General features: G+C 45.8%; 1 protein-coding gene and 1 long non-coding RNA gene across 5 annotated transcripts in view; one reads left to right on the top strand and one right to left on the bottom strand.

Annotated features, from left to right (window-relative positions):
- LOC116849274 (putative transcription factor SOX-15) overlaps window positions 1-24,831 on the bottom strand; it is a 79,255-nt gene that overhangs the window by 54,405 nt on the left and 19 nt on the right. The window contains exons 1-2 of one of the 4 annotated variants that reach the window (XM_032826247.1): window positions 23,604-23,825; window positions 22,726-22,862 (exon numbers count right to left, since the gene is read on the bottom strand). The gene's annotated coding sequence lies outside the window, so the exon portion shown is untranslated. Of the gene's footprint in view, window positions 1-22,725; window positions 22,863-23,248; window positions 23,268-23,603; window positions 23,826-24,831 lie in introns of those variants that run through there. The other 3 variants (XM_032826248.1, XM_032826250.1, XM_032826251.1) reach the window with 3 other exon arrangements.
- Window positions 4,953-9,989, top strand: LOC116849284. The gene is made up of 3 exons (XR_004379108.1): window positions 4,953-5,082; window positions 5,384-5,971; window positions 6,048-9,989. It is a non-coding gene; the product is annotated as an uncharacterized LOC116849284 (long non-coding RNA).

The raw sequence follows: 24,831 nt of genomic DNA, 5'->3' as shown, positions 1-24,831 counted from the left end.
TATACACACACACACACACATATATATATATATAGTTCAAAATATATAATATCGCACCATTCTTCCTGCAAAACATTTTTTATTTGGAATATTTTGCAAAGCACCTTAGCCGAAAGATCTCAGTTTACTCCCGAGGTATCGGAGCTAGTTCGATTCGCGGCTGCATATAAAGTAACATATAATGAAACCGATAAATTCGCGTAGTAGGTAATAAAAACGATATTTGCAAAATCAAATTGCCCCTCCCGCTCAAGTCCATGTATATACTGCGGAAATCGCGTGCTTCGCTTGTAAAGCTGTAAAAAGTGAGAAGGGAAGATTGGGAGCTACGCCAAACAAATATCCACTCCATTCTGTCTCGCGTTCACTCGATTTTCTTCTACCTCTATCTCTTCTTTTCTCCTCTCTCCTCTCTCTCTCTCTCCTCTCTCTTCTCTCTCTCTCTCTCTCTCTCTCTCTCTCTCTCTCTCTCTCTCTCTCTCTCTCTCTCTCTCTGTCTGTCTGTCTATTTATCTTTCTCTGTCGCGTGCACGCGCCAACATCCACCGACGGAGCCGCACGATCCGTCAGGCGCTGCGCGCCCGCGGAAATGTCAAACCACGAGGACGTTGGATCTCGCAACAGCGGCGGCGGCGGCGGAGGCAGCAGCAGCAGCAGCAGCAACAACAACTGCAGGAGTGGCGGCGGCGGTAGAAACGGCAGCGGCGGCCGTCGCTCGCGTGGGAGTGTGACATAATACCGCGGCGCGGCGCGGCGTCGCGCGTTCCGTTCTTGCGCCGTTCGATCGCAGGATCGATCCTCCGGAGCACTCACTGCCGATCTCTCGTCTCCGTCTCGCTGCTGATCCTCGCTCCACGATCACGTTGTGCCCCGACCGTCGGATCGTGACGTTTCGGCACCGCGCGCGCACGAGCGCGCCTTCGCGACGATCTATCGCGCGATCAGTCACATGTCTCGTTTCCTCATGTGTGTACACGCGTACGCGCGGCTTCACCGCGGATTTGCAGCGGCTTGTGCGTGCGCGCGTCTCGTCTCGGCGATCAAGAGCCGCCTGTCTGCCTGTTGTTTGCTTGTTTGCTCGCTGGCCTGTCTGCTTGCCCGCTTGCTTGCGCACCTCCTGCGCGTTCCGTGCTGCACGACTCGAGTCGAGCGCGGACTGAAGTCAGGCGCGCGCGCTCCGCCACGCCGAGGTGAGCGGAGGTGACTTGCTACTCGGGCCGGGGCCCGACCGGCGCGGCGCGGCGCGGCGAACCACCACGAGCATCGCGGGCCAGTGGCGGCGGCGGTGTTGCGGCGGTGTTGCGGCCGGTCGAGCGTACAAGGAGGAAGCGGGCTCGTGTATGTGTGCGTTTGTATTTTATGTTTACGTAGTAGTACAAAGGTAGGAATAGACACATGTGTGTGTATACACACATATGTATGCACGTATATATGTGTATCGTAGAGCAGTGATATATGTGTGTGTGTATGTGTGTGTGTATGTACACATGTGTGTCCCTCGTGTGTGTGCCTGTGTGGGTACATGGGTGTACCTGGCGGGAGAAGGTGCCCCGCGCGAGTGAGCGAGCGAGTGAGCGAGCAAGCGAACGAACGAACGAGTGCCCCCCTCGAGGCACCGCAGCCTCGCGGTTCCGCCCGTGCATAGGCGGCGTGCATCTCCGCGCTCGCGCCACCGCCATCGCGCCAAAGTCCCGCGGGGGAGGCGAAAATTGGGGAAAAACGCCGTTGGGAATAAAAATTGAGGGAGCCGAGGGCGGCGGCGGCGGCGTTCGAAACGAGGCAGCGGCGGCCGGCCGGTGCCGCCCCCGGCGGCACGGACGGACCTCGTGCGGCCGAGACAACGTGGGGAATATCGGCGGCGATAATTGGCCAATACGCGCCGACAATCGTACGTCGAAAGTATTTAGCGAGCACGAATGCTGTCGAATGCGCTCTTGTCGTTAATTATACGTTCCAGGGAAATGAAATTCAGCCGCGCGCGAGAGAGGGCCGCGGATTCAGGCCGCCTGGAGCGTGCACGCTAATCATTTCGCGCGTGTAATTCAACGCGCACGGTCTATTGTGCGTTTCGACAGTCGATCTCCCGGAGCCTCGTAGGTATCCGCAAATGTCATTGGAATATGAGATATTGCGCGAGACACGCGGCCGCGGCCGTTCGCACGCGGGAGCGAGCCGTCGCTCGAACCGTGACGCGCGGAATGCGAGGCGCGGATTCTCGATTTTGCTTTTTACATTTTCGTACGACGGCGCTCACAATGCTACGCGTTACGTAATCGAAACGCGTAGGAAGCACAGATTGATTAGCACACGAGAGGAGAAAGGTTGCGGCCATATAGATTGGCGGTGGCTCGATGCGAGAATCGCGCGAGCGCGATGCCGAGAGACCACGTGGGTGTCATCACACGCGCGTGAAAAAAAGGCCGAGATTATATAGACACACACTACGTACTCTCTAACGTTGCCTGGGCCAGTGATTCTCAAAGGGAGTGCCGCACACGGGGGAGATTCGGACACTCGCGCAGCGGGAGACTCTCGCCTCTTCCTCGCCTCTCGATCGCCCGCGATTTCATTTCGCTCTGTGCGATCCTCACGGTCCCCGAAAATACGCGTCCACCTCGTCGAGAGCGGTGCACGCGTCGGCAAGGCGGAGGCGATAGTTCGCGGTATAATCCGCCGGCTAATCTGTTTTTAATGCAACGGCGCAACTCTCGGCAACTCTCCCTACGTGCCAGACAATGCCACGCCGCGAGCGAAAAAAGTTTGAGAACCATTGGCCTAGAGTGTAAGAGGAGTGTGGGCACGCACCGCAATATCGCCAAGGGACGGTGCATAAAGGATCCCGATAGCAATGACTATAAATTCACTCTAAGCGCGGAGTCTAAATATAAACTACGTGCGAGAGTGCGGCTCCGTTGTGTTGCCGCGCAAAAAAATCGCATGTTTATCCTATCATCATTATTGTTATCATTATCATATTGTTATTACTGTTGCGATCTTTCGCGATTATGCGCCTTATGTATTCCTTCTGGTCCTTTGCATTAACGCGCGATGCACCTGCCTCGCTTTAACGCTTCGTTAACGTCGGACGCTTCGTTACGTCGAACTTTGTCCTGCAAAAAAGTGCGCACGCGAAGCGCAACTCGCTCGCGCTCCTTGCTTGGCCCCGTGCGAGAGAAAAAATATTCGTGTTTTCGCATACTCGCACGCCCACGTGTTTACGCGTAGAAAATTCTCTGGGTCTTATTCAGAATCTCAATAGAAATGTCTTCGAGACCGATATTCGTATACCTGACATTTATACGGAAGAGAAATGTTTGGTTGGATTAACCAAATTTTTCTGGTGAGATATGAATGAGTCAGAAAACTCCAGTTGAGAAATAACCAGAAATCTTATTAATTTGTACAAAATTCTGGTAATTTGAACGGGGGGAGGGGAAATTTTCTGGTTCGTACATATTTCGTTGGAAATTTAATTAATCCAGCCAAACTTTCTTTCCGTGTAAGATTGTCTTAAGTCCATCTTCAGATGCTCCGTAGTCAATAAAATAGCTCTATTTCACATTAAGAAAAAAATGTTTGCTATTTGTAATTACAATGACGTAGAGAAATATTTACTACAAATTATGGTTAAGAAAAATTTTTTTCTTAGATCCCACTGTAATGTTAATGATAACAATCTTATATGTATATTATTACTACCATTTTCATGCTAGAGCAACTAAAAAGATATGGTTGAGGAATAAAATATTTATAATTTTAGTTAGATCAATCATTTTTTTCTATCAATGTAGAATCTGAAAATGAACTTAGGACGATTTTGAATATAATATCTGACTATAAATTCCGTTCTAGATGTGCTTATGAGTCCACCAAAATATTTACATTATTTATTTATTTATTTACAGACACTTTTATTAATGAAAGAGATCTCAAAATAAGGATCATCTCTATCTCTGTATCGCCCGAATGGTGTTCAAAGTTAAATGACGTCGGCGAATTCGACTCAATGCGAAAACATGGGAAAACGAGGAAGACAGAGAGAGAGAGGGAGAGATGCATTTTAGAAAAATTTCTCCGAAGCGCAAAAAATAATAAAGATGACAAAATTCACTAAAAATTGTACAAAAAAAAAAAGAAAGAAGAAAAAGTGAAATGAACAGAAATGCAAACATTATTCCACCTCTGATTTATTAAGGCTACCTTAATAAATCAGGTCCTAGATTTCTTTAAAAAAAGAGAGAGAGAGGGAGAGATTATGTGCTTTAGAAAAATTTCTCTGAAGCGCAAAAAATAATAAAAATGACAAAATTCACTAAAGATTGTACAAAAAAAAAGAAAGAAAAAAAAGTGAAATGAACAGAAATGCAAAAATTATTCCACCCCTGACTTATTAAGGTTACCTTAATAAATCAGATTTCTAAAGATTTCTAAAAAAAAAGAGAGAGGGAGAGAGAGATCAATCGCGGCGCGAGCCACGATCTGCGTTTCCGCGTGCGCGGCACACGTGCACCGCGCGCGAGAATCCGTCTAGCGTAGCGACCGACACGCTATAGTGAATGTAAAACCGAGCGTACGAACTGAATATTTAAAAGATTATAAAGCAAGTCGCGCGAAGGAGCAGAGAGGATACGCGCCAGGCGATATACCGAGTTGGTGAGACTCGTGGTGTGAGCAAGAGCCGCGGCGGCCACGACTCGCGGCACGCCGGCTGCCCTTTCGATAATACGCGGTCGATATCGATCTCGATGACGTACGCCGTCTCGCTCTCGCACGCTACCTCGCGACGAAAAAGAACTTCCGCGAAATTCCGCGCGTTGATCCGCCGCGCGTACACAATACGGGCGAGCTGTAACTGTCCGTGACCACACCGTCTCTACCCTGCGCGCGCATTGTCGTTATTGTTACGCGTATGTATATGTTATCACGTTACCTGGCGCGAGACAGAGGCGCCTGAAAATAGAGGCGCGGAACAGTAAACAGCAGTAAACGGCAGAGAATATACGACATCCGAGGAACCGTAAAGTAAACTGAGAAAAACATCACGCTCGGCCGGCCGGCCGGCCGTCACTCACCTGAGCGCAGGTATGTATATGAAACGATATAAGTGCATTGTGCTCGTTAATGCGCCAGCAAGCGCGTAATGCTTGCGTATGTGCATAAATATTTATGCTGTTCGGCTGAACAATCCCTAAAACGAAATGAAGTCTCTATAGCCGTGACGGGGCAACGACGCTCGGGTATTATCGTTGATATTCCTCGTTGCGCCTCTCGTTTCAACCCCCTCGACGCGTCACCACCTCTCTACTATGCCGCGGACTTTGTTCTCCTTCGCTCGTCTTTGTTCGATTAAGAAAAATTATTCTTCTTCCTCTTTATTTTTCAGTAACGTGTGCCTTAAATTTGATACTTTCCGTAAGCTGCTATCCTCCCGACCTCGAGATGTCATTATCGTTTCCCCGGGGGATATAGAGAAACTTGATTATGTGCTTTATATCGAAATTCGGACGCGTTGGACATGTTACATGGGGAGAATATTAGTTTTGTTTTCTTTTATATAAATTCTTTTCGATTTTACTATGTTTCCCTAGACTGAGAGAAAAAATATATAAAAAATAAGAAATATTTATTCAGGTACTATATAGTAACATATTTGTTTATACTAATATATAATATAATATTTACTTATACTAATTTTTTATAGTAAAAATTGTTATAGAATTATGTAACTAAGGAACATATCGATATTTTGCCTTGATTTATTAACATTCGTTTTACATGTATTATTTGTATTTTAAGAACTGAAATCTGCTGTTACAAAATTTGTTATGTTCCTTATGATAAATTCTATTGACAATCTATTTTTGCACTACTAGGAAACATGGCAAAATGGGAAATAATTTATATGAAAAGAAGCTATATAAAAAAGCTATATTCTCTTTGTGTACACAGGCTGTTGCTCGTACAAGCATTGGTAACTAAACTTTGAGGCTTAGAGACTGATCTATGTTCTAACAAAAAAAAGAATGATCTTTCTTCTTTTTTTAAAGATGCAAAAAATGAGCGAAAACCTTAAGGTTATCACAGTCGGACAAAGATTTATAATTTGCCCAAATATGTGTTTATGACCTGAAACCGAACTGTTGGGAAGAAAGGCGCAAAAAGGAGCTCTCAAATAAAGGATTTCGAATATCTAAGGCTGTGGCACGTAACAGTCTATGCATCCGCCTCTGCGGGCCCATTACTGCGAGGTATTATCGTCGATATTCTCGACTATCGACTTGGATCTTCGAATCCGTCCTGCGCAACGTCGCCCACGCTCGCTCATCGAAGCTCGCGCGTGTCTTTCTCGTTGACGTCTGCGAGACGTCGAACGCGACTTTGGGAAAGCCGGTGGTGCGTGTACGCGCCAACAGCGAGGGCAGAACCTATACAATCGATAGTGCGGTGAAGAGTCCGCCGCCGAGCGAATGCATTCGCGTTGTGTGTTTATGCCAGCGCGTACTCGCGGTGGGAGGAACAGGACGAAGAGGTAAGACGACGACATTTATTGTATTCTAAGAACAATTCTCAAGAGAGTACGAGTGGCACGCGACGAATGGAACGCAAAGAGCACGATTGGATCAAAATACGAAGATGAAACGATATAGCGCGCATTAAAAAGAGATAGGGGAGCGGGATTGAGCAGACGATAGAAAAATAAAGAGAGAAAAAGAGTAAGGAAGAAATATTTTCTGTATGTCCTCTGAACAGCAAGTGACACACGGTGAGAATAGCGCACAATCGAGAGCAGAAATATTAAACTTAAATGTATACTACATAAATACAACAGCGGGGCGATAAAAGAAAGAACGAGTCCGAGGAGCTACTGGGAGATCGAGTGAGGGAGCGAGTGAGAGAAAGAGATACTGCAAAGTGAGTGAGTGAGAGAGAAAGAAAGAGAGAGAGAGAGAGAGAGAGAGAGAGAGAGAGCAAGAGGAGAGACGCAAGAGCGGACCAAAGGAGAGACGGACTCGTTCGAGCCGAACGCGCTTCTCTCTTATGACCGGAGCGGAGATAGATAGACGGAGAGAAAGAGACGTCGGAGAAGGACACGGCGAGAGGACCGCGGCGTGCACTCGGTGTCCCCTCCCCACGAGGAACACGGCGTGCACGTGCATCAGGGCGTGCGCGCGTGTGTGCGTGTACAAAGTAGGTCCACGGAGCGGAGGAGAGACGGCGAATGAATATCGCCGTCCCCTCGCGGCTGGTGCGACCAATCCGCGCCAAGCGCGAGCTGCGTGAAGGCGGAACGCGGTACTCTTCGCGTATATCCGCGTATTTATTATTCAGTTTGCAAATACGTGGCAAAAATGATCTCTCTCTGGCGCGCTCGCTCGCTCGCACGCTCGCCCGCATCGCCGGCTGGATCTCGCGCGGCCGCGCACCTCTCTCTCCCGCAGCACGGCCCGCGGAGCCGGGAGGTGGAGCCAGAAGGCAGAAGGAGCAGGGCAACGACGAGATATCGGCCGTTAATTTGTTAGAAACGCCACCGGCACGGCCGATTGCGCCGCGCACGCCTGCCTGCGTGCGTGCGTGCGTGCGTGTGCACGCGCTCCTTATGTATTACGCGACGAAGCGCAGTGGCCGGCCCCATTTGGGGGACCTCGTCGCGATCTCGCGATGTCGGTAATGTTAGACGACGAATGGGTGATCGATTGGTGTTGACGCGAGAGAGTTCCGGGGCCGTACTCCTCACGCATTTCGCTGGTACGCCCTTTTTCTTCCAAGTTTCGTTTGTCCTACACGAGCGTCCCGTATAAGGTCGTTTGACTTGGGAATCAGAAAGACGTACTTGGTGTTTGAATATAGATAGAATATTATGGTTTTTTTATATATAAATGTTTATATAAATTTTTTTCAACTTTGCTATGTTTTTAGTAATCCATAAAAAAGTTTCGTTGAATTGTTGTAGGATATTAAAGGATAGATTATGATGAAGATGCTAAAGGGTCGGGTAGTAACAATACAAAATGTAATAGTAAATAGGTAAGTTGGAATAAGATAAAGTAGATTGATTAATGTAATGAGCATGATGATAGTAACGAGTAAAAGAGTGGAAACTTAAATAACGAAATGTATAGACTGTAACTATTATGATACTAGGATGAGAATATAGATAGAAAAAAGTTTACTATTAGGTGTGGGCAGATAAGTGTGATTAAGACAATTTTTGTAAACCAAGTCCTCTTCTTGACAGTAGCTAAAGTAATAAATATAAATAATAATAAATATTTCTCATCACCAAGTTTCGTTAGCAAATTTCTAGTCAAATATGAACGGACCAGAAAATTTCGTTGAAGTTACCAGAATTCTATTCAAGTTAGCAAAATTTCTGGTAACATCAACCGGAATTTTCTGGTTTGTTCACATTTTAGAGAAATTAGTCAATTCGACAAAACTTTGTTCTCCGCACAAGAAGAGAAATGGTCCAGGACTGTTAGTAAGATCTATCTTGCTAAGGAATATTACGCTAGAAATACAATGTTTTAATAGCACACATATTTCGATTTCTAAAATATAACTACTACATGTGAGGTGAAAAGACAGTAAATTATTGCAGAATGTCGATATATCCCTCGATCGCAAAATTCTATAGTAACCTTTACTGTAAAATTCTCTCCGTGTGCTTCCTCTGCTGATGATGCTAATTTTACACGAAAATATCGCGTGTTCGATCAGCTGCTCGCGCGATCAACTCTTTTTTAATTCGAGGCCTTTTCATTAACGCCGGTGCACGCAACCCGCGGGTAACGTCGTGTTTAATTAGTTGTGCGTCAAAAAACAACGGCGGAGCAGAGAGAAATCGCGCCGCCGGCGCGTTCGAACGGAAAAAGGAGCAGCGTCGCTCCTCTATGCAAAACACAGTATCCCCCGTTTTTCTACGAACGCGTGTACTCGCACCATGGTCAGTTACACCTTCCCACCGTGTGTTCTCCGCACGCCGCATAACATTTCCGCACTTTACGCTCGCGGCCGATATCATCTCACTTCTTTCGCTCGCGCGAGTTCTTTGAAGTTCGCCTGCGCCCGTATCCCGGATTCCATGGAAACACGCAATTTAATTGCTCGATCGTAATTACAAAATTGCGATAGCTCGCTCGATCATCGCGTGTCGTTAATTCTGATCTCGCTTAACGTCGGGATGCGCGCGTGCTTATACGCGTACGAAATTCATTCGCGATGAACGTGGGAGAGTCGATGCAGGACGCGGAAATATCAAGGAAATGTCGCTCGGCAAGTGATACGGTCCAGCACTGGTCAGACATACGCGAAATTCAAGCTGCGCGGACTCGTATGAGAGACACCCGTTCGCGCTGTTATCCCGGATCCTTGTTAGGAGATATTCGACGAAGAGGCCGTCTTGGCCACCGAATTCTTGAGATTAATAAGACTGGAGAAGAAAAAGGATTCAGAATTTCAATTTCTGGAAATACATGAAGTATATCCCTAATTCCGAACTGTTGATAGATAACTGAGATATTCGACGAAGAGATCGACTTGATCATCGAATTTCCGAGATTAACAAGACTTGGAGGAGAATTTTGTTTCAATTTTTCAAAATGCAGAAAATATATCGATTATTCCGGATTGCATACATTGAGAAAAAACATGGAAATTTATTTGTGAGATTTAATAAATTAATTTTCATTTCTGCATAAACTTCAACAATTTCGAGTGTAAATTAACCTGTCAGATGCTGTCAATTAAAGTAAATATTTTATATGAAAAAAATTATTATTCATATGGAAAAAAAATCTTTCTATTCCTACAATCAAGTTTCTCATCTGGTCCTCAAAAAACAGGAAATTCAGTGACACTAACAGAGTGGTTTTTTCCGCGTGGAGATGAAACGATTACGGGCGCTGGTGCAATTTTTGATCTGTCGAGATTGATATGCAGTTAACACTCGGAATACTGAATTACAAGGTGCGACAAAGAACCGCGCCAGTTTCCCGCCAGTTCCCCGTTCGCGGCGTTTAAAAAACGTACGGTTCAAAGTTCAAGGCACTTTACGCCCTACTTCCTCCGCGGCTGCTACGTTCGAGCCGTAAAACGGCCTCTCCCCGAGGATAGGCACGAATTAGAATACCCTGGAATTCACAAAAGTCACACTCGAGCTGGCAAGAACCCGCGATGTTTCGACCTTTCTTTCGGCGCGTATCTTTCTCTCTTCGCGACGGTGCGTTTTAGTACGTTCTCGTGCGCACGAGGACGTCAACACTCACCGTATCGAGATGCTCTCATGGCACCTTCATAGAAATCATTTCCACGTATCATATTATCTTTCTAACTCGTTTCTCAGATATATAAGTTCCTCCTATTTCCTTGAGCTCTTCATCTAAAGACATTGGAGATTGAGAGGAGAGGATGTTGATCAGAAGCTAAAATTTAACGAATCGACTGATTCCGATCTTGGTTTGCTCTGTCGCGATTATTCAACTTCTAATCTTCAACTCGTAATCTCTAACACCTAGTCTGTTAGGGGCTTTATCGCTAACATCGCCTACGATTTTTCAATTCTAATGGCCGACGTATCCTGAAGCGTCTCAGGAAAACGCGGCTCACGATCTTTCTCCGCGAATCTCCGTTTTCCCGATGCAACAGGACGGCGCGTATCTCTCTGTCTGTTTGTCTATCTCTCTCTCTCTCCCTTCCGGTCACGAGGACATTAAAGGCTGATTTTCCGAGCGAGTCGTCAGGAGAGCGCGCGGCAACTTACACACTTTACGGCGCAAAACGGGAACGTTGTGAAAGCCCCGGCGCGGTGCGGTGGGTCTTCGGCCTCGTCTTCGTCCTCTCGACGCCGCCCCACGTCCCCTCGTTCCTCCACGGCGACGACGACGGCGACGCGGTGGCGGCGGCGGCGGCGGCGGCGGCGGCGACGGCGACGAAGAAGGCGGCGGTGACGGCCCTCCTCGCTAGGAAATAAGAAATTTTCTTGAGAGATGCGAGCCTCTCGGCGCGAGGGAGGAGGCCTAGCCAAGCGAACATAGTTAATTTAGATTGTATCGCGTGAGAAGCAGGAAATGACGAAATATCCTGAGTGCTGACTTATACACCGCCGCCGCCGCCGCCGCCTCGTGTGTGCCTGCCATCGTGCCTCCATCGCGCGCGCACTGCTCCTCGACCTCAGCCGCGGCTCTGCTACGGCTTCGACACGCAAGGATGATGCTCTGCTTCTTTTCCTTCTTTTTCTTGTTTTTGTTTGTCTCTGTTATGTATCCTATTTCGAGCCATGACGGCCCGGGTGTCGCAGCGTCCGCGAAACAAACTATATCACGGTTACGTGACGCTCCTGTCCACTCGACGTTTAACCGTGCAAGAGGAGCGCGGCGCGACAGGAGTGCGAGATTCGACGTGGGGCACCCACGTCGTCCTCAGAGGATGTTCCTTGAACTCATTGCGACATACGTCTCAGAAACGTCGAATGTCCCGACGATCTTTGACTCCGTGAGAAACTTGGCGCACGTCTCTTCTCGACGATAATTTCGCGAGCTGACTTATCCCCGCGATTTTGGTATCTTTGAAATTTTAAAACTATATTTTAAGCACGATACCCCACCGTTTCGGTGGAGTCTAGTTTAGATTCGCTTGGAGTCAGAGTTTAGATCAGTAGATTCCAGGTTCGAATCACGGGGCAAGATTTCGCGCTTTTAAGATAGCTGAGTTTTGCGAATTGCAAAATCGAGAATCGGTAATTATTATTCCATTACACTCTTTCAGACGTCGACACGTATGCGCCGTGAAGAATTGGGCATGGCTGTCAGACGGTCTTCCAGGTCGTACCCCGTGGAAATCTCGTCGGTGCACTAGAGGAAGTGACGCGAGAATAATTTGTCACACGTGATTGGAGACGGCGTATAATGAAGGTTCGAGTTCCGAGTACAACGCCATCGGCTGTGAGCGCCCGCCTATACGGCCGCCCGGCCACAAGCACAATATATATTTTTCTCTATGTTTATATATGTATATACATACATACATATAGGATTTCAGTTTGTACGTGTATCAAGCATACATTGATCCTTCAAAATATATATTGGAAAGATCAGATCGAAAGTAGGGCTAAAATTTCGATTCGGATAAATTAAATAAAAAAAGATTGACGTAGATTTCAAATTATCAAAATAGACGTTAAATTGAATGTTGAGGCCGGAAACGAGATCAAAATTTCACTCAGGTGACGTATTAGTTACACAAGACACTTCAAACGACAGACAAATCTATTTTCCGAAACTGCGACAAAATATTATCGATCTAAAAAATCGTCTCCGCGAAATCTCCCATACGCAGAAAGAAAATTAGGAAGTCCCTGAATAATTATTTTGCAATTTCAGAGGCGCTCAAATAATAGGAATCAAACAGGTCGTTTTCTCGCCTTCTTTCGTTCTTTCTTTTTCCACCTTTATACGGGCGGCGAATAATGTTAGTTTATGGTAATGTATTCGCGTGTGCAGAGGCGCGGATGCACGTACGATGATACTTCGCTGTCAGCAAGGTGTAACGAACGTCGATGCGCAAGGTCACTCCATACTTCGCTGTCACAAGGTGAATGAAGACGTTCGTCTATAAGACGTTATAAATAGATACGTGGGTACCGTGCTGAATTCCGCGCACGAAACCGGGTTTTCTCCGTCACACTCCCATGGAGCTTGGTCACCTGAGGAGTTACTATGCCCAATTAACCCTTTGAGAACCGTACGCTCGCCGGGCATTACCGCTTCCGACGTTGCAACAGTTTTTGCCGTACGATTTTAGCGAATCCGCCATCCGAATCGTGCGGAAGCAAAGAAGAGGAGGAAAAAAGAGAGAAAAACTGGTACATAAGAAGATCACGAGAAGTCGATGTTTGCTCTCTTTTGAGTATCAATACACTGAGAGAGAAAAATGGTTGATCCAACTGAAATTGTCGTTATTTTTGGCTCCCATCATTTTTTTTTATAGTAAAATAGCATATATAACATGCACATATGGTTATTATCACTAACATTATAATAGACTTTAATAGAAAAAAAAAAAAGATTTTCTCGACCACGATTTATAAGGTAAATGTACCAATGTCCGGACATGTTATTATCCAATCTCCGAACATTATTATTATTTGTATATTTGAATATGAATATTTCAACTTTTAACATACAATACATACATATTGGTATACATACATTTAATATTTATATTTAGTGTACGTTGAAAGATGAAATATTTAGAGAAATATTCAAAATAATAAGAGTGCCCGGAATTAGGTACATGTCCGGGCATTGGGACATTTACCTCAGCAATTATTTCTCTGTGTGTGATCATAGTTACAAGTAACAAACATTTTTCTCTCAGTGTAGAGATAATTATTCGTCGACGCGAAAATGACACGTACAATATTTCATCTGGTGTGTGTGAAAGTGCATAATAAGCCGTTCGATCCGACACACCAGTCGGCGATCGGGCGTGTTTTGATATCAACGTGCTTCGATCGACGACGACGACGACTGCTGCAGTCGCGTGCACGTTACGATCCCATTTCTCCGCGTGAGCTCTCAACTGGAGAGTGAAGTCGGGAGCGACTCTTTAATCTCTCACCTGTGACCCAGACGGTTCGCGATACGCGTCCGCGGTATGACGAACGGTTCGATGGGAGCGTGCACGGAAAGGGGAACGACGAGCTTTCGACGATACGAGAATCCTTCTAACCGTGTAGGATGTACCTCCCCGCGTATAATTCTCAACACGAGAGAAGAAAATTACTGAGAAAATAGTGTGCTTTTCCAGGTTCTTGCGAGTCGTACTTAACGAATGAACAAACGGAAAAGATCCAAGATGAAATGTTTGCTTTTGGGAAAACGAAGGAGGGAGGGAGGGAGAACGTTGTAACAGTAAAAGAGTGAAAAATTCATTGGCTAGAATAAATCGAATAAGACAATATCGCGAATTTCATGCGAGTGTCATGCATGACGAACGAAAAAAAATTTATAATAAATTATTCGCTTTTTTGAAACGTGGAATCCTAGGAAAACGAAGGAGATTGGAGGACGACCTAGCTGTGAAAGAACGGAAAATCCATCAGCCAGAATGAGCTGACTAAGAAAATGGCGTGATTTTCTAGAGGGAAAAAGTATCGCAAGTCTGTGTTACGCTTGATGAACAATAAACGAAAAAGTCTCAGAATAAAATGTTCGTTTTAAAAATATTGATCTCTGGGAAAACGAAAGACGAGATCGGTGGACGATGTAGCTGTGAGAAAACGGAAAAAATCGACTAAGAAAATGGCGTGATTTTCCTGCGAGGAAAATCACTTGATGAACGAATAAACAAAAAATCAAGAATAAAATGTTCACTTTTAGAACACCGAATTCTAGGAAAATGAGAAAAGGAGATCTGAAAACGACGTAGCGAAAAAAGGAATGGAAAATCCATCGAGTTGATTAAAAGAATTATATGATTTTCCTGCCGAGAAAATCAACTTGATGAACGAACAAACCGAAACGAAAAACCCAGGATAAGATGTTCGCTTTTAAAACATCGAATTCTGGGAAGACGAAGGAGATACGGGGACTACGTAGCGGTGAAAGAACGGAAAACTCATTGGCCGGGATGAGCGCTACCGTACGCGTCGATAATATTCCAGAGGCTCATTAGCGATCCAGGAACGTCTATCTCTCCCCCGCCTCGGAGTAATTATCTGTTACAACGTATAGCCTCGTAGAGGTAGGTACGGCGTATAACAGCAGATCAGCGCAACGATTAAGCTCAAAAATAGTTCATGGGAACCCCGGTAAGCTAATCTCCATCGCATTAGTGTTGTTCCATACGTATAAAATGCCTTTCCGAGGAGGAAGCAGCTGCACGCACCTTTACCGCTCGCGGGGTCATCACTTTCGAAACACCACGAACACCTCCTCGCGCCTCCACAAAGCGCGTCCTCGCGCAAGGAGGTGCCGCGAAATCTGTTCTGTCTGGAAATCACTCTCGTCTCTCTCGGCTTATGTCGGACTGCTTGATCGTCGCGCGCTCGCGATTCCAGCCCGAATTCATCCGCGTCGCTTGATAAGCCGGACGCGGTTCTTCCCGACGACGACGTTAATTGTCGCAGAGTGTTCTCGCCTTGACATCATGAAACCTCGCTTCCTGGATGTCGTGATGTAAAGGCGAATGTTCGAATACGGTCCTGGGGCGTGTACAGACGAAATCTAGCGCGACTGAGAATACTCATCGAATACATCAAAAGTTGTAATGACATTATTACTGAAAAACATTGCCTTCTTAAGATATAAAGCGATTTAAACATTTTTTTTTCACCGCGCTACCTTCAGCTGTGAAGATTATAAAACTGCGAAATATTTGTTCTTATGTGGCCTTATGTTAAACTTTGAATTCTTGAAACCTTGAATAACAGAGTAGGAGCTAAGTTAGCAAAGTAAATTTAATTCTAATATTTACTCCTACTTTGATTCTGATGATGCCCGAAATTTCCCTTTTCACTTTCTTTAACGTTAAAATAGATTGTATTATTCAGAATATTAAAATAGGTATTGAATAGGATAGTAAAGCTGAAAGAATCAAATTTCGACTCGGGATCGATTATTTTCCTCATATTTGATTGGTCTTAGAAAAATTGGTTGGATCAATTTTTTACGGCTTGAGACTTAAAACTTACATCTTATAGCTTAAGTTCTTATTGTAGACACGAATAGTGCAATAGAGACTTTTATTGGGCATTAGTATACCCACAAGATGCATCAGGTTTCGACCGTATACGCCCCATAAGGATTCGGGCATTCTCCTTTCTGTCTGTCTCTTTTCTCGAACGTTGCTCTACGAATTAATGCGACGCTCGGCTCGCTACCGTACGATAATCGAGATCGCGTGCACGGAATCGTGCGGGTCGTTCGGTGTCCCTCGAAATCTACGAGCACTCCTGGTGAGACAGGTCTCGGGTCCACCTCGCAGCCTCGGAAAAATGACGGGTTCGCCATAGGCAATCTACCCCGGGGTACACGTCGGCGCATGCATACAGGGTGTACCGTCGCGAGTTCGGCGAACTTTGTTCGCGGATCGAGACGATTTCGAAGACAATTCGATCAAACGCTACTCAATTTTCCCTGATTTCCTTAAATCCCTTAATTCTCAACGTTAAATTTCTCTGAATTTCTCAGTGGTCTTTAAGAGCCTTGATCTCAAGTAACATTCGAGATGCGAGTTTTGAATCGCGATGAGGAAGAAGCGGACAGCGCTCGTTCTCGATCGTCTGTGACTGAAAATCGATCGTGTCTTTGAGAGCTGTCTCCGCGGCGAGGGAATCGACCCGAGGAAATCACGAGAGTGAGTTTGGTCGACTGCGCTGCGGTACACCCTGTATAAGCTAGCTGCCGTGAGTCGTACCTCTACGGTACCTACCACCCGCAACCGACAACAGGCCACAAGCCGGGGCAGAGTCTTAGGCCAGGCCAGGCCGAGCAAGAGTCGTGTAAGAAGGGGTTAAGAAACTCTCGAACTGAAGTGCCTACACCGGAAGCAGGGGCCTTGCTTTCTGGGCTAATAACCGTACCCACATCGACACGCGGGATCTGCGTGCGCGCGTACACGCTTAGAGGTAAGAGAGAGGGAGAGAGAAAGAGAGAGAGAGGCAGAAAGAGAGAGAAAGAAAAAAAGAGCGTGAGAGGGTTGGAGGAGGAGAAGGAGAAGGAGGAGGAGGAGGAGAAAAGGGGGAGGGGGCGGAGAGGGGTCGGAAGCGAGGGGAGAGAGGTGTAATATAGCGCGGCGGGGCCTTTATGCGTGCGCGCACACACATACACAACGGCCCGATGACGCACACAGGTGCGCGGGTGCCCCTTATCAGCATGCAAAGCTAGATTTTATGTGCGATCGAATGGCAGCCAAGCCGCAGGATTCGTATACGTAAATCGCAATCGAGTTACTTGCACGCGAGAGCCGAGCCGCCCGGGAAACTCGCAATCGGCGGGAAAGCTGTCGTCGCTGTTGTTTAAGCTCGCGATCAGAAAGTCAACGAGCTTTACTCTCAGACGGTATTCGTTCCGAGGAGCCTTCGAGAAACGGGAGGTGCTTCATTATCTGAATGCGCGTTGATTATCGTGACGATTAACAGTCACGCTCGTAGCGAGCGCGGCGTTGAACGATCGTAATTATAATTATCGCGCGTTACAATTGCGATCGTCGGTTTCACCGCATTGACGCGCGCTTTGCAACTTCATTCCCTATGCTACCATAATTATAAAATATGATTTCACGTTGTAGCAGCGCGCGCGTAATTTTATGAAATGATGCAGCTCATAAAAGTGGAGCTTCTCACCGCTCCGCGAAGCGGTGAGATTGATTATCGCGCTAACAGTACGGCGAATGGGTCTCGTAAGCAGATAAATCTGCAATTAAATACGAAATTAACCTGAATACGAAGCACACGCACGATTAGGCGTCTCGGGGGCGAAGTAACGTTACTGGATAACTGACGGAGAGCCCGCGAGAGAGGCGACATCCGCCTTGAGCGTTTCGAACGAAGAAAATCGGAGCGTTCGACTTCGCGCAACGATCAGTGGCTTCGTTCAGCCAGCACAACGGTTGAGTGAGCGCTCACTGTCACTGGGATATTCTTTTGGATTCATCGTGCATCTAAAAGTGTACCTCGCGCAATCAGGGGCAATAATCACTCAACGATTGCACAACCATTGCGGTTTCCGCACGCGCCCAATCTCAGGACGATGCTTAAACGAACGTTTCGTCGTGCAAATGACAAATGCACCGCAAATCCAAACGTATTATTTCGGCTGAATCTCTCTTTGCACGTTTCTTACCGTTTTGAGTCGCATTATTTAACACACTGACAAAAAAATACTTGAAAATTTGTGAGATATAAAGTTTATCTTACAGAAATAAACTTTATATCCCACAAATAGATTTTCAAGTATTTTTCCTCAGTGCACGTTTAAACATATTGAATGTTAAATGACGTAACCTAAAACAGTAAGAAATATGTAAAAGAAGTGCAAATTACGCGCCTGAGCGTTTAAAAATAACACTTAGATATATATACACAAATAAACTTTATATATCCCATAAATAAATTTTCAAGTATTTTTTTTTCAATAATTCCATATTCTAGGTGGAACATTCTTTTCTTTCTTACCAAAAGAGTATTCCTTTTCTAATGAAATGAACTTTAGTCGGAAGTTTACTAAATATTATTCGAACTTTTTTCTTCTGGGATCAATATATTTACACTCATGAGGCTCATTTTATGAAGATGAATATATCAAGAAGAATATGTTATTTTATATATCATGTAAAGTCAGAATCCACTTTAAGCTCGAGTGAAACATTCATCATTTGCGATTTCGAGCAGCAATGTCTTCACTGTCGAGTGAAAACACTAAAACCCATATTCTGAATCTTTTTTTCTCGATAAAAGTGCCTTGAATAAAGCTTCTCAGCCAATCAAGTGGCTGCTAAGCCTCTTTTAGAAGCACTTTTATAGGTAAAAGAGAATTCAGAATATGGGCCTAACACTTTTAGTGAGACTGCACTACGAGAAATTTGGTGAATACGATACGAAATCTTAATTACAGGTTTTGCGAAGGTGTAATTCTGCCCTACCGACTGAACAGCAGCGATTTTCAGCGAGCGTAATTCTATCCCAGCAGCTGTCAATGCGTCAATAGATGTGAATTAACATAACACCTGATAAAACGCGCGACACCTGAATCTCGCGTGGCGAAATCTCGCGACGAAATTTCCATCGGCCGGGGCGAGATACAGTCGTCGAAGATAAGACGAGATTAAACGGTAGCACGGTCGTTGGTCCAGCGGAACGACGTACGCGCCGGCGTAACGCCGGCTCTTATTGCGAGAACGGAGAACGCGAAACCCTTATCGCGCGCGAAACGGTACGCTATCCCGTTTTCTGCTTCCTCCGGTCTCACGCGACGAATCGCGGGCACCTATGTGTGCGTCACGCGTGTATGTGTGTGCTTGTACGTGGGATTAGAAGGTTTCGGCCGAGAGACGTGTCCCTATCCTTTTTTAATTCCCTTCTCTTTCGGCTTCCCTCCCGTTTCTCGCGAACTCTCCTACTTTCCGCGCGTCTCTTTCTCTCTCTCTCTCCCTCTCGTCCATCATCCCCTTCCTCCGCGCGTCTTTCCCTCCTACGGTCGCTTGACACATTCGCGCGGAAAAAATGCAGCGAGGCTCTCCCGAGGCCTTCGCCGCCGTATATATAGGAAGGGAGCGGATGTCTGGTGTGTAAGGAACCGCTAAAATGGTGTTCGTTCTTATCCGAAGATCTAGAGCGGCGATGCGAAGAGAGGCACGCGGAGGGCTATACGTAAGGTAAAAGGGGACTCATGACTGGTTGGTTGGTTGGTTGGTCGGTCGGTCGGTTGGTTGGTTGCTTGCTTGGTTGGTTGGTTGGTTGGTTGGTTGGTGGCTTGCTTGCTTGCTTGCTTACCTGGTGGCTGGTCGTCTGGGCTGGTTAGTGCCGTTACCAGAAAGAGGCCACCTAGGTTCGCAACGAGTGCTGAGTTATGCCTCGAACTTTCTTTATAATGAGACACCGGCTATGAAATGACAAACGTAATTAAAGCGAGCAGCCAGCCACCGGAGGTCAGGGATCCCCGAGGTTTTCACAATGGGAAATGCGTACCCGCTCTACTATCTCCCTTCCTTCCTTCCTCTCACTCACTCACTCACTCACTCACACATACTCTCTCGCCCTCCTCCCCCTTCTCTCTCTCTCTTCCTTCCTTTCCTTCTCTCGTCGTCTGTCAGCCTTCTACGCAACGTCTTCATTTACACCGCGTAGACGTGACTTCGTATTTGTCCTTCGTCAGTCGAGTCTATGCAGATACTTTCATCCGGAATAAAGACCACTTCTTCATTCGTCCGAACTAGAGTCACTCTAAACAGAGTTTGGCCAATAAGGGAGAAACTTTTGATTGGTCCGCTATGTTTCGTCAAATCCCACACAATATCCAATCACAGTACGCCTATGGTAGTAACTTAGGTTATAGGTTAGACAAAGAGAGTGATTGAAAATATGTTTCTCTTTCTCGCAGGATTTTGACGAAACCACGCGTAGTGGCCAAACTCTGCTTAAAATGACTTTAGTCCGAACGAGATTGATGTAAAGTTGCGTGATTTCGCTGATCGACACCGGCATACAATACTGGTATAAGAGAGAGAGAGGGAGAAGAGATGGGGAGGAGGGGAGAGAAAGAGAAGGAAATGAAAGAGCGTAAATATACGAAGGATTCGACACCGACTTGAACTTATGTGGGACTTTTTCGAACAATCACGAATTCAACCTTGCCCCGTTTTACGCCTCCCCGTGACACAACAATGGCAACGCAATGGTACAACACATTTCACTTTTTCGCAACCCGCGCGAGGGGGGCCTAAAAGTATTGCGCGATTTCCTTACCCGCGAGAGAATTTACTTCGTACACACAATGTAGATTGGAATTGGCCGTGTACCGTAAAAGACTAATTATCATCTTTCGAAACCGGCGCTCGTCTCGCGCCACGAATCGACTTCTATTCATAGTCGCGAAGGGCGATTTAGCGAACACGCGTAAACACTGAAACGAGCTGCTTCAAGAAGCCTTTCTCTCTCTTTCTCTCTCCTTTAGCTTCGATAATATCAGATAAAATAAGATAGAATTATTCCGTCGGCTTGCGCATAAGCAAAAGTGAAGTGAATTTTGATGCTTTGCGCGGCACGCATACCTCTAGCAGAGCTAAACTATCGGTAAGTCAGTCGATAAAAGAAGTGATTTTCTGGAAAGTTGGAAACAATGAATCGAGACGAGTGAAATTTTATCTTCATCACCGTAACTAAAATATGTAGAAGAATAAGAAATTTGTGTGCCTATCGCAACAGTTGATTACTCTCGCCTGTGTTGAGAGTATAAGTCGAAGGAATTCGTTAGAGGCACGTATGCGTCCATAGTCGACGCCGATGACATTTGCCGGACGCGTATACACGTCTGTAGCATTCAGAAGGTTACCGAGGACACTTGCTTTCAATACGGTTTGAACACTTTCCTCGGTGCAGTTCGGAACGCAGCCGATGTTCAACATCGAGTTTATTTTTGAGTAATTCTCAGAAATTAAATTCTCTCATTCTCTTCGACATCTGTTACGTTCTAAACTGCAACGAAGTGTAAAAGTACAAATTATATTGAAAGCAAATATACGTACGGCGTCATGCACGCCAATGCTGAGTATTAATCGATTAAAATTTTGACTAAAATAATCGGCAAATTAATAATCAAAGCAAATTAAAATCGTCATATATAATTTAATAAAAAATTTATAAAACTAGTTGTAGTTATATATAGGTCAATTTATAAAATTAACTATTAATTAATGTATAATCAAATAGAATCAAAATTCCATTAATAATATTATTAAATGATTACGTTACTCGCAATTTTATACATGAAAATTAATTTGGATTGTTGATTTGCCAATTATTTCAGTCAACCAACATCTTAATCGATTAATGCCCAACACTGCTACACGCCTGTCTGTTGCGACTAGAGTTACACTGAGAGAAAAAATATCTGGAGAAAATATCTGAGTACTAATATGTTTACATCTAGATCTAAGTCCTTTTGTTTAAGTAGAATAAACAGATGTTATCAAGAAAAGTCGCAGTGGTATTAGGAAAATATATATTTTCTCGCTTGAAAGAAATTTCTCCTCAATGTAAAAATATGTATATATTAGTACAAGTAAACATATGCTATTAATACCCATCGAATAAACATATCTTTTAGACATTTCTTCTCTCAACGTGCACACATACGATTCTCGACTTTATGTTTATGAGTGTGAGGTCGACTATCGTACGAATGAGCCTAGTTGTGACAACTAGACACGTGTGACGCCAAATGTGCACTTTTGTAATTCCAAAAAATCAGCTTAAACGCCCCTACGACGCAGCTCCTAGCGCACTTCGGATTATCCCGGAGTGGCACGAGTGCGACGCGAACGTATTTCAGACGGTTTTTGTATCATCCGGCGATCGCGGCGCGGCATGCCGCGATGCATCGGCCTGACGGCCGGCCGGCAGATAAGATAGTCGGGGTATCGGAAGTCGTGTCGCGGTATTGCACGCGCGCGCGCCAAGAGAAACGCGCGAATCGCGCGGGCGAGCGAAATGCCGAAGCTTATTTATCGATACCCGCGTCTCTTGCGTGCGGAACGTCGCGATGGCGCGGACGGCGAATACTTTTCTGTGATTCCGCCGCGATCGCTGGCTGCGAATGTGTGTGCGTGAGAGAAAGAGAGGGAGGGAAGGAGAGAGACCGCGTTACATTCCTGCCGCGATCCTGCACCCGGAATCCCCGGGACGTCGCTGTTTCTCGCAACGGCAGCAACTCGCACCCATCGCGGCTTATTCACGCGCGCCGCGGGGGCTCGCATAAAACTGCTCCCGAGTTCGGTGGGGTCACGGGGATCACGTTAGCCGCCCGCGCCCCGCACGATAAAGATCTCGCGTGAATGATTGCCGATGATATTTCACTTAGGGATCGTCAAAGTCCGCAGGAGCGCGCGAGCAAGCCTCGCGATACCGCGCTATTGGGAATTCTGCCCGGGAAACCGTCCGCGGCGAAATGTCGCGCGTTTCTCTCCTCCCCTCCTCCCTCTCCTAGTCAACCGATTGATGCGTCTTACCTTTCACGATGACCATCATGCAGCTTCGTCTCACAGGCGACGTCTGACGCGATGGGGTGCTAGGTTGGCACGGAGGAAGTCTCTCGAAACTCTCTCTCTCTCTTTCTTTCTCTCCTTTTCCGACGGTGTCAACGCATCTGAAACATCGAAAAGGTGAGCCGAGAATATGATGTCACGAATTGAGCTCTCCACACACACACACACGCATACACACGTATATGTTAAAGCACCCAAAAGATGACGTGTCTCTTTTAGGCGTCTTTTGGACGTCTTTGGGACATGCGTTTTGTGCGTGGAGTTGTCTGCTGTACTGAGACATTGATTGACTAATGAAATTAGTCGCGGAAATGCCTGGCAATTTCCTTATATTTTTGGCGCGCAATATACTAGCGGCGGCGACTACGTTCAATCTTAGCGCGATTAATTCTGACTACTTATCACGCGTCGCTCCTTCTGCCGTACGAGTCGATTCGACAATGTATTTAATGTGAGAGAGTAAGAGTAAAGAGTGAAGAACACAAACCAGCGGACAAAAGTCCCGGCGAACCGTTTACCGAAGCTGCATGCGTGTTCCGCGTCGCCATTACAAGCACGACTTCTCGAATCACCGCGAAAGTTCGTACCGTGGTTTCGGTGGCGCCACCTGTTGTAAATTACCCGCAGGTTCAGAGCGAGCGATTGAATTACGCGCCATTATGAAAAACGCGCCATTGCGAGCACGGCGAACTATGACGCGAACTTGCGACGATTCATTGGATCGCCCGCTCGTTTCCGCCGTTTACCGCAACCAGAGTCGACTGAAGCAGGCAACGGCTGCCTGCTGCTCGTTGTAGTTCAATTAATTGAACGCAGCGCGGTCCGATAAAAACGACACATACCGGCTATGAACTCACCGGCGACGGCGTCGATAACGGCCGATTTCGCTGCTTGCCTCTCCTGTCGTCATCGTGCTTACATCGGCATGTATACCTTCTTCGCGTTCTTTAGTATTCGTCGCGACAATGTACAACACCGCGATGTCGTAGCGTCCTGAGTGCGAGGGTAAACACGTCGCGATTTCACCTCGGCCGAGCACGAACTGCGTACGTCCGTTAATGACTGACAACGACGTGCGCGCGCACGCAACTACCGATGGGGGCGACACTTTGCTATCCTAACGTCGTGAAGTTATTGTTTACATGAGATGTTCTTCCGGAACATTCGAGATTATTCGTGAATGATCGATCTTATATTTAAGATTGCTTAAGCTCATCTTCAGGTACTCCATAGCTAATGAAATGACCCGTACATTATCTGAAGATAAACGTGAGACTTTCTTAAATATAAGATATGACTATAAATACCAGCCAATGTTTAGAAGAACTTAGGCGGTACAGATATCTAAAATACATCTTAGAGATATAATAAACGCGTCTATAAAACGAGTAGGATGTTTTTCAATATATCTAATGGGCTTCTACAAAATAATTTATTATAAGCCACAAGCAAATTGACCAATCACATTATTTTAAAAAATAATCGACTGGTTGGTCGATTTGCCTATGGTTTATGATGAAACGATGTCGATTTGACGGTTTCAACATCGATTCGACATCATTTCGGTGTCGATCGACAAGTAATTTCTCGTTGAAAATACACGGAAAAAACGTAAAAACGTAAAAGGATTAAGCAGTAAAGAATTAAACAATAAGTAAATTAAGTCTACAATAGGTATAAGCCTTAAGCCGTAAAAAATTAACTAATCACAATCAAATACGAGGAGAATAATCGAGTGTGATTAATCAATTTCTTACTACTTAAGGCTTACTACATCTAAGAAATTATGTGATTAGATCCATATCCTGAACTTTCTTTTATCGCTAAAAGCGCCCCTGAAAATGGCTTATAAGTCTTCTGATTAGTAAGATAGAGTTCATATGAAAAGATTCACGACTGGTGGCCGAAGGCCAAAACGACGAAAACGACGAGCGAGAATCGCGTCTACGTGCATATTAATGATCTAATCAATGACACAATCGAGCGCGAAGCACGTCTCGTTCGAACTTTGCTCGTCGCTCTTCCTGCTCGTCGTCGCGTCTCGCGACAGGCCGGCCATTAATAATTCTT

This window comes from Odontomachus brunneus, unplaced genomic scaffold, assembly GCF_010583005.1.
Source record: "Odontomachus brunneus isolate Ranch 3 - 2012 unplaced genomic scaffold, Obru_v1 Obru_scaffold_110, whole genome shotgun sequence".
Classification (NCBI taxonomy): Eukaryota; Metazoa; Arthropoda; class Insecta; order Hymenoptera; family Formicidae; genus Odontomachus; species Odontomachus brunneus.
Note: the sequence above shows the minus strand (reverse complement) of the source record. Positions and strands in the feature narration are given on the sequence as shown.